The sequence below is a fragment of the Triticum dicoccoides genome, chromosome 1A, assembly GCF_002162155.2.
Source record: "Triticum dicoccoides isolate Atlit2015 ecotype Zavitan chromosome 1A, WEW_v2.0, whole genome shotgun sequence".
In the NCBI taxonomy this organism is placed as follows: Eukaryota; Viridiplantae; Streptophyta; class Magnoliopsida; order Poales; family Poaceae; genus Triticum; species Triticum dicoccoides.
Window position 1 is genome coordinate 602,847,182 of NC_041380.1, and position 10,816 is coordinate 602,857,997.

The 10,816-nt window shown below is 45.8% G+C and overlaps 1 pseudogene; it reads right to left on the minus strand.

Annotated features, from left to right (window-relative positions):
- Positions 1 to 7,890: 7,890 nt before the first annotated feature.
- LOC119349323 lies at positions 7,891 to 8,729 on the minus strand (annotated as a pseudogene).
- Positions 8,730 to 10,816: the final 2,087 nt, after the last annotated feature.

The window sequence follows — 10,816 nt, forward strand, 5'->3', positions numbered from 1 at the left end:
CTCGTTCTCCTTCCTTCCACCTCTGCGGACAATAAGGGATGGGCTTTTGGGCAGAAACTATATACTCTCTCCGTCTTAAAATAAGTATCTCAACTTTGTACTCTTACTACAGTTGAGACACTTATTTTAGGACGGAGGGAGTATTATTTTAAACAAACATATAAGAGGCCTGAAGACATATTAAACTTAAATTTTATCAAGATAATACAATGAAAAAGTAATGAGACACGAAACGAATTTGCAAAAAATAAAATTACATCTAAAATCATATTGATCATCTTATTCCTTCGATTGCATGCCGCCTGCGAGAGTATTCCTATAAAAAATATATAGACATATGTTTGTTATTTTAGAATAAACCAAAGAATTATTATTCTTGGTGTCTTCTCTTAATCCTTGACATGGTAGAATTACAGAAAATATTCGGCTAATTAGTTAATCAATTGTCTTATATACCAGCTAAAGCCGTAGTGCATGAATTAGCCAACATTGGCCGTTTGTACCCAACAGACCAGGTTATGCACTGGGGGTCTGATGTACCAGCCCAAGTGGCTGCCTGTGCCTCGAGCGATATGCCCGGGCACCGTTAAGTTATAAAGCATTGCTTTTATCTCAAAAAAAATTGTCTTATATACCAGGTTGTATATACTCGTCTAAGCTAAGAATTAAGTGCTTCATCACATATAAGTTTAGGGCATCTCCAACAGCGTTTTGCCATCTAACGTCGTCCCACGAAGCGTGCGCTCCTGAATTCGTGCAAACCAGGACCGAACCGGGGGGAGGGGACGATCGTTAGCCACACTAGTAGACTGCCCGTGCGTTGCCACGGGCTCTTGAAATAGTTTGCAAGAGTTACATGTTAACTTTTTAAGGTCTCGCCCCGCCATAGATCCAGAACCCCACCACTGATTCTAGCCCGTCTAGGCCGCCGCCTGCCGCTGCGCTGCCCCATCGCGTTCGCCTCCGCCCCGACCCCGCCCGCCTCCTCTCTGTTAGAATAAATCCGAGGCCATACCGTTGATCATCCGAGGACCAAGCAATCACATGAGCACGACACCGAGATTTGTTAACGAGGTTCATCGATATGGCTACATCCCCGGGGCCTGACTACGGGCGCTCCTCGTCGTGACACCGTCACAATACCGCACACCGGCCACCCGGGCGCCGGCACATGCCGCCGGCTCCCCCTTGCGCGCCTGTGCTATTATGTTGGCATAGGTTACATCGTGTGTCTACCCCCGCTATATAAGAGAGGCCTAGGATACAAGTGTCCTATTAGAACACGACTCCATATCCTATCTAAACACAATACTACTCAGAGTCCAACTATAACCTACCTTGTACACAATATTCGACACAACTCTAACAAACTCCACCTTAGGGAATATTCTCCACCACCTTGAATTCGTCCATGTGTCAAACTTCCATATACATTGGACTTGAGCTTATCCCGTGAGCACCGCTGCTACTCCAAAGACTCCATGTGACTCCATCTGCGACTTGTAGTCCCTTCTTTTCTTGACCACAGTCAACACTCGAGCAAAATTAAGTTCCTTGTTACTCTAGTTTGTGCTCCCAACTTTTAGAGTATCGGTCCAACGCCATCACATACCGATCACTGACCTGCGTGAAAGTGAACAACTCACATATTGGGTGTCGAACACAAGAGTTACCTGAACTCAACATCACCGCTCCTTTCTTGACCACATGTCTGAAACTTGAAGGAATTTCACCGTTGCTTGTAGTCATCCCGAGTCAAATTCGCAGTTGTCTCACCACATGTATGACCACCAGAGCCCTGGCCCATCTCCATGTCCCGTGCATACCGCACGCCTCGCCGCTATTACCGCGTCGAGCCTCCGCTGTCCTGGTTGAGTCTCAAGGGTCGTGAAACCACACCACTCAACCCCCACTACAGAGTACCACCGATCATCATCGACCGATGACGAGTTTCACGCTTCCATCAGACCACTGGGCTCCAGTCCAAATTACGTGTCCCTCGCTTTTTTCGCTGAATAGGCTTCGACTCTCTAAGCTCTTACGCCGTAGCCCCTCAATCAGCACCGAGTGAAGTCTTCCAGACTCCAGCTCCACCTTCATCATGACTCCATGATGGTTGTACGTGCCATCCCGCGCCCCGTTGACTCCAAGCTTCACGTGTACACCATCTTCAATCAACCCCGCGCCATAGTCTTGTCGAAGCCACACAAGCCTCGGGCCTGCGCCACGTGTTTCCACGCCCAGAAGTCAGTCACCATCGGCATCACGCTCCTATGTCGTTATCGCCGATCCCACCACCGTCTTCTGTACCAACCGACTTGCGTCGATCCGTCAGACTGCCTAGTCCGACCCAGCCGAACTCGTTCGACTGTACGACACGCTTCAGGCTCCCAAATTGTCTTCCGTGAATTTCCATCCATCACATGATAATTCCATCTTAGCTGATGTGACTTCCCGCAATACCTTCAAGCATCTCTGTTGTGCCAACAAATCCGAGCTATCAACGCCATGCCCAAGTACACGAACAGCCTCCGCATACCAATAGCAATTTCCAACCAAAAAACTTTTGGTCTTCTCACTTAGATCCCTTGACACAAACTTTTAATGCTGGCTACTTGCCTTTGCTTTGCCAACGTCTACACAAGTTCTACTTCTGATGGATATGTATCGCTTGATTAGCTCCTGCCTGAACACACCACACCACGACAGGTATTCACCAGGTGTTCTTTTTCTTCGAAACAAATCTCGCACGTAGTAACTTCCGAACAGCTGGCACGGGCCTTCTTCGGACACGCACGGCCCCGCCTGGCCTGCCCACCAAGCAAGCACTGCGCTGCTGCTAGACTGCGCTTCACGATCGCTGCACCAACGCGCACCTAACCAGGTCGCTTCCAGGCGCTGCGTCAATCGATAGGCCTGCTGCTTACGCTATACCACACCACCGATGTTGTCCGATTACCACCACAACTCGCTGACATTGTTGTTTGCTTGATTTCTTCCGATCGATCTCAACCATGCCAACACGTATTTGCGGAAACTTCCGTGTACACGATACCGACCTGAACATCAAGCCTTCCTCTCGATCAATCAACACCCCGTAGCCTCCGAACAACCTAGCTCTGATACCACTTGTTAGAATAAATCTGAGGCCATACCGTTGATCATTTGAGGACCAAGCAATCACACGAGCACGACACCGAGATTTGTTAACGAGGTTCACCGATATGGCTACATCCCCGGGGCCTGACTACGGGCGCTCCTCCCCGTGACACCGTCACAATACCGCACACCGGCCACCCGGGCGCCGGCACATGCCGCCGGCTCCCCCTTGCGCGCATGTGCTATTATGTTGGCATAGGTTACATCATGTGTCTACCCCCGCTATATAAGAGAGGCCTAGGATACAAGTGTCCTATTAGAACACGACTCCATATCCTATCTAAACACAACCTATTAGAACACGACTCCATATCCTATCTAAACACAATACTACTCAGAGTCCAACTGTAACCTACCTTGTACACAATATTCGACACAACTCTAACACTCTCCGGCCGCCTCCGCCTCCGGTCCATCCTCCGCCCGGCCTCTCTACGTCCGCCTCCCCTCCGGCCCTGCTCCGTCCGCCTCCTCTCCGGCCCTGCTCCGTCCGCCTCCTCTCCGGTTCGTCCGCCGCACCGCTCCGTCCGCTTCTGCCCCGCGCCGCACGTTGCCGCCCCGCTCCATCCGCCTCCGCCCCACGCCGCATGTCGCCTCCCCGCTCCCTGCTCGACCGCCGCCCGCTCCCCGATGGCGCCGAAGAAGACGCCGAAGGGAAAGTCCGGTTTCTTCGGCATGAGGGTGAAGCCCTCCGGGAACTTTGGACTGGAGTTCTCCGATGCCGGGCAGCGTTGGTGGCTCGGCACGTATCCCACCGCCGATGAGGCCTCTCGTGCCTACGACGTGGCGGTGTGGCGTGCCGGATGGCCGAAGACGGACCTAAACTTCCTGGAGGTCCAGTCCCAGGCGGTGGCGGAGTGGCTCGTGTTGTAGGGCATCCGGATGGAGGAGATGCCGACTAAGAAGGCGAAGAAGAGACCCGCGGTTGTTGTCGCTCCCGGCGAGAGCAACGAGGCGGCGATAGCTTGGTTTGCGTGATTTGGTTTTGCTGCAAAGCCATCTCTAATGAAATGCTATTTGCTACATTTTTAAATAAAAATTATTCCGATGAGCCAGCCATAACTCAACAGACCAATCTCTAATGAAATGCTATTTGCTACATTTTTAAATAGAAAAATTATTCCGATCAGCCAGCCATAACTCAACAGACCAATCCGAACCCACATTTTCTAAAGTAAAAAAAATATTTCCTTTGATAGATCAAGATGCCAAAGTGTCGTTTGCCCGACTGCTATGTTCCTATACACGCAGAGCAAATTATTTTTCAAATCAAGGAATTAAGAAAAGGAAGAATATCATGATGTTCGTGGCACTTGCCAGGTCTGCCATGCTACCATGGCATTGTCTTTTTAGTCTCTACCCACATGCCGAGTTGAGAAATAATCTTCAGATATACCCACTGCTAACACACTCACGTACATAATGGCCCTTGGCTGATTGATTTGGCTGGCTGTTAACACAAGCACACAACACACAAAATCAGTCAATCGCCACACAAGTATGCATTGTTTACTTTATTCCAATTGTGATGCAATCGTGACACCTACAAGCCCCGTCCGCTCTCCCGTCATAGTAATTGCCTACTCGCCGCTGGTGCCAACCTCTCGACCTCACCACCGCCGCTCACCACTCAGTTTCCACCGGCTGCCCATTGCCTCTTGCGCCACCCGCGTGCTCGCTCGGCCCAATGTTGTTGATTGGAATGCGGGACTGCAGGTAATCCATGGACAGGTTTTAGTTCTGCTTGGCATCAATCTTTGGTACTTGTCAATCCATCTAACGCACAAAAAATCGACTCTCAGACAGAAAAGTGATCTAACTCTATTGATGAGCACAACAGTACATACCATCCCATCATGAAGTTGCCATCTCTCACACTTGATGATTCTTGTTATTTATAACAAGTACACCATCGGGCGATTGCTTTATTAGAAATATATTTACACAATATGATTAGAGCAACATCAAGGAGTCGGATGCTGGTGCACAGATTCTCCTCAAATTCCACATGCAACCCTTGTAGAGAAGAACAACATATTTTCCTTAGGTGATTTTTGACCGAGCTCCTACAGAAAAATTCAAAGAAATCATGAGGAGCATGGAGCAAAGCAAACTAATCATAGTAAATCATGAGAGGAGAAGCCTCTCAACCTACTACAGGGAATCGAGTCAACATTAATTCGTGTAAGAATTAAACCGTAATGTAGATCAACAACCCAGTAGTTGATAAAATAACCCTGACACAACCCATTAATACAATATATGGTCATAGGAAGTAGATTGAGATTGTGCAGATATCATGATCTACGAACCATATCTACTCACAAACAGAACCTCCTCACATCACAAAACAAATGTTTCATCAACAGAAACTCTAGCGAATGCCAATTGAATTATATAAGTAAGATAGAGACATAAAAAAAAGATAATTCAAAGAGTATATATTCTATTTTCTTACTTGACATCACAGAGAATGCAAGTCAAAGATATTGCGATACATCTTACCCTTCTATAAATTGACTGCAAGGCACAATCTCCAGCAAAATATACAGAATGAATTGCTCCTATGGTCCAAGTATTGCATAAATAGTTATATACAAACTATTCAACAGTGAGCATAAACATGGCATGTACTACCAAAATCCCTTGGATATGGAGCTTAGTCTGCATGTCTATTCGTTTTGTTTCCATAGTACAATGTCAATACTTGTTTCCCTAGTACAATGCCCGTGCGTTGTCACGGGCCTTTTAATTTTTTTTTCTGATTGCATACATAAGCATAATGCATTTCCAATTTCACATGTATAGAAAAAAATTACAGTAACAATCAAAAAATGTATTTGATGCAATGTATTTTCATTATTCCACTCCACTTGCATCTCCTAGTAGAACGCCGTGCGTTGCAACGGGCTATATTGACGACATCTTTTTTTACGTCAAAGCACTCTTCTTTTCTCCCATTCTTCCTTTCCCCAATTAAAAATGTTTCTCAGAGTGATATGTGAATGGATAAATTTACAACGATACTAAAATATGAAGGACTAAAACCATATTTATGGAAGAACATTTCTACAAAACATTCGACATGAAACTTATGGTGTTTGATAGATCGGATAAAACACGATGCTGACTTAGCACCAAATCTCATTGATAGTTCAGAACATGGTTGTCATACCATTGTACCTGAAAGATTTGTCTCCCCCTTCCTCGCTCCCTCTCTAGTAGCTGTCTCATGAGCCGGTCGTCATTGTTGCTGTTGATGGCGATGACAATAATGAGGAGGAACACCACAAGAGCTAGATGTTCTTGACCTCTTCCCTATGGTAACTGACGCCTCTGCATTGGGTGTCATTCATCAACACCACCGCTGTGCCAGCTGCTACTTGTACAGAAAATAAGAAGATAGAAACTTTGTGTGTTGGGTCGCCAGCTGCTCATTTGCTTGTATGATTGTGGAGACTGCGCTAAACAAGCAGGCCGGTAATTGTACTCCAGCTTGAATGGAGATGCACCAAGTTCACTTGATCCACCAATCAACTTTGGACTGTGGATCCCAAGTCCGAGAACAAAAACTCGCTGAAAGTCTGCATGTGTATCCAACAATCATGACATGTACTCCATATGTAAAGAATATAAGAGCGTTTAGATCACTTCTTTAGTGATCTAAACACTCTTATGTTTCTTTTAGGAGGGATTATGGACCAAAAGAAGAAAATAAACATTGCATGCTACAGAAATGGATAATAAAATCTATCTGCATGAGATGCCACATGAATGTCACAAACATAAGCATAGTTTCGATGCACACTATCTCATGTTGCATGTTAAATACAGGTTTGTGCATGTTGACTTTTGCTGGTAGATGGAGATACTAAGATGAAAAAATGGTCACACAAAAATTGCTTTTCAAATGTTAATATTACCAAGACTAATCCATGAATAAAATGTATGCAACTATGCACAGTAAAGATACTTAAAATAGTTACTGGACTAAACTTACTGATATAGAGCTATCAAAACGGGAGCCAAGGCTCAAATCTTGAATAACGATCAAAGCAGACTTCAACATTGTGGTTGCCGCATAGGCTCACCACACTGACAACACCAACTCTCTTCCGTCTTCTCGGTTTCTTGACAAAAAATGATACTGCTATTTGCACATTAGGAAGTAAATTATGCTTCAAGCATTACTCAAACCAAATCGGCAATATGTAGGCTTAAAATATCAGCAGGCATCCACACAGATTTCTACAGCTGAAATATAGTGTTGTGATTTGTGTACCCACAATGCAGAATAACCTATTGTTCTATTTGGTGGTTAAATAAATAAACATTATTGTTTTTGGCTAGTGCCTGTAGAGCTACTAAATGATAGTCAGCGTCACTGTATATTTCTAAGAAAGAAAATTATAAGACTTCATTGGTTGTAAATAACGCTAATTGTATTGGTTGCCACCAATGTCGACTTGAAAAGAAAATTATGGAGCTTCAGTTCATATGCATCTAGTCATATAAAAAAATAAGAACACATGCTTCAACTCCTGTTAGTTCAGTCACAAAAAAAAATCATCACCAAAAATCAGAAGACAAAGTATCATTGTTATATTTGTTGACTTGATTGATTACTGTAGGTTAACACACAACTGGAATTAACCTGCAATAGGATAAAAGAAATTAAGATTTGAGACGTGTGTTATAGGGTTCATAGAAGAGAGAAGAGGGAGGTACCATATCAAATCATTGGTCGCACAGTTTGACATTCAACTTTCCATTTTCCAATGAGACCTCAAGGATTCATATACATAAACGTTGATTGATATATCAGGTCCAACTCCCTGTAACACATAAAAGTTACTGGGAAGTCAACTAAAACACAATTCTCAGCAGAAACATACGGCTTACCAATAAGGTGGACCAAAGGCCTTTATACAATCATCTACTATTCTCTTCTCTACAAATTGTAGACAACGTGTGAAAGATGCCCTTGTAATACCTAGTGGTTTTCTGCAGAATTTTAAAGACATGAAAGTTTAGCTTACTAAAACCTGTTCCTTTGGTCTGTAAAGCTACATTGCATGAAAGCGTTAGGTAAAGATGCTCTAAGTTCTAACTGGAAGTTATATTGATTGATTGGTTGGCTTAGTGTTATTCACAAATCACGAAAGGAAGAAAAGCATCACCTGTGTTGTCAGGTGATTTCGAAGAACATCCAATGGGTAAGTTACAGATGCAGGTGTCACTCACGCTAGACCACCACCAAGTAAACATATAGACACTAACATAATTTGGGCCGTCCATTCCGTGAAGCTGCAACTATATTTCGAAATTTATAAACCTATAACAAAAAAACATAGTCGTGAGAAATCTTGCAAGTTAACGTACTAAAATTCAGTGCTGAACTTTTTGTATCGCTCATATCAATAGAAGCTGATGACGGAATAAGAAAATCGATGTATAATTTTCACAAGAATGCCTTTCGAATATGCCCAAAACACTTCTTGTTGAACAACCCACGAAGCCATGTGCGATATACTACCCTTCCTTAGAGCTGCAACATCTGAATGCATACTTGCCACCTGTCGGATCAGTATGCCACAAGCTCATACAACAAACTTTATCATCAGCATATGGGTTATGTGACAAAAAAAATTACTGTATTCAAGAACATTTTCGCGAGATTGCAATTTTGTAGCTATGAACAGCATATGGTACATACAATGAATCCACAACCAAGTTGAAGTTTGGACCATGATTGGACAATACAGCGCAGAGTGTTGTAAATTAACAACAATAATAATAGGCCATGACTGTCAACCAGAGATATATTGTTTGGGGCAATCAATTCAAAGCGAGGGAAGAATATATATCACATTCAGGGAACTTAGTTGATATTATCAGCATCCAATTCCTTTGAAGAATCTATATATGTGCAGTGTGAAAGCAGAAGGAGCACAGCAGCACCATGAAATAGAAGAGAAATATTCCTTCACGCTCACAATCCGTGCACACGAGAACGCCGGAGATAAAAGAGGGGGCGGAAAGCCTATTACCTGCAAGAGGATGGAGAGTGGCGAGGATCGAGATGCAGATCTTGCCGACCACGTCGGTGAGGTGTGCGACGGTGATCCAGCCAAGGAGCCGCTACGCTTGGCAGGGGAAGGCCCCGACGACGCCATGGAAGAGGAGACGGTGGCCGCCGCCAGTCGACGGCAACGGGGACCTGGCGGATATCACCTCCATCATCCCAGACACGCCTTCATGGTGGGCATCCTCACGGCCCCTTGAAACCGCAGCAGCTTCTCCTTGCATCCCCGTCGCCAGATCATAGCAAACTGCACACACGCCCGAATCAGATCAAGATGCGGAAATAACCAAACCAGAAGAAGTGGAGGAGGGATTCGTACCTAGTCGAGGCCATGGACCAGAGGGTGATCTGCGGCGCCAACGCCAGATCGGTCATCATGGCCGCGGGCAAGGGAGGCGGCGGCGACCTCGTTCCCCGGCGGCGGCGGCGGCGGATCCTATCGGGCCTGGGGCGTCTCCTCTCGGCGGCGGCGGCGGCGGTGGGTCCTCTCGGGGCTGGGGCGTCTCCTCTCGGCGGCGGCTCCTCTCAGGGCTGGAGGCTGAGATGAAACAGATCGAGATTGAGATTTGTTTTACATGCGGGGTGAGATACGAAAGAAAAACCAGATGAGATCGAGATCGCACAGTTTGTCGTTTTTTTTCGCTGGTTAATTTTCGCCGGTTTGTGCTCCGTGGTTTATTTTCGACCATTTTAGTTAATAACGACGGGAGTTTGGGCGTGTGCGGGACTCGATCGCGGGGTTTTTCTTGGTGTTTTGTGGCTGAGGGGGAGGTGGGAGGAAGTACCAAAGAAGTACCAAAAAAGACCGGGTGGGGTGGGACGAAAATAAAACCCGGAACGCGACCTACCAACTGAGACATTAGGAGTAGAGATATGTATTTGGCTGTGCGGTCCCACCCAAAGTCATCATTGTGTGACCTGCTCGCAAACAGTTTCTGCGCAGTCGTGCCACACTGCCGCGCCAGAGCTGCTACTACTAGACACTGTCAATCTGACCGACGTGATGAGACGGGACAGCGGCGACGCTTCAATGTGGATGTGCGGTGACAGAGATGCGTACACGCTGGCCGCGGCGCCGCACTGAAGCTGCATCTGTCCGCCTTACCCCAACTACTTCCTTCGTTTTTAAATATTTGTCTTTTTTAGAGACTTTAACTAGTGACTATATATCGAGAAAAATGAGTAAATCTACACACTAAAGTATGTCTATATACATCCGTATGTGATAATTCATTCGAAATGTCTAAAAAAACTAATATTTAGAAACGGAGGGAGTATTTATGTAGGCAAGTGGCGCCGTCCAAACCCACCTCGTCTTCTCTCTACAAACCGTCGGCTCTCATCTCCTCTCCACTCACCGTTGTGCCACCATTCCTCTCCTCTACTCAACCGCATGATGGGCAAGTACGGCACCACCGGCTGATTCTCAGCGCTGCCTGATGGATCTCCATCCGGATCATGCATGGTGCTTCCACGCTTGGTCTCCGGGGTCGTCGTCTTATACCGCATCATCGACGAAGGAGGAGTTCGTGCTCTCTTGGGACAACGAGGACTAGCACCAGCACCCCCCCC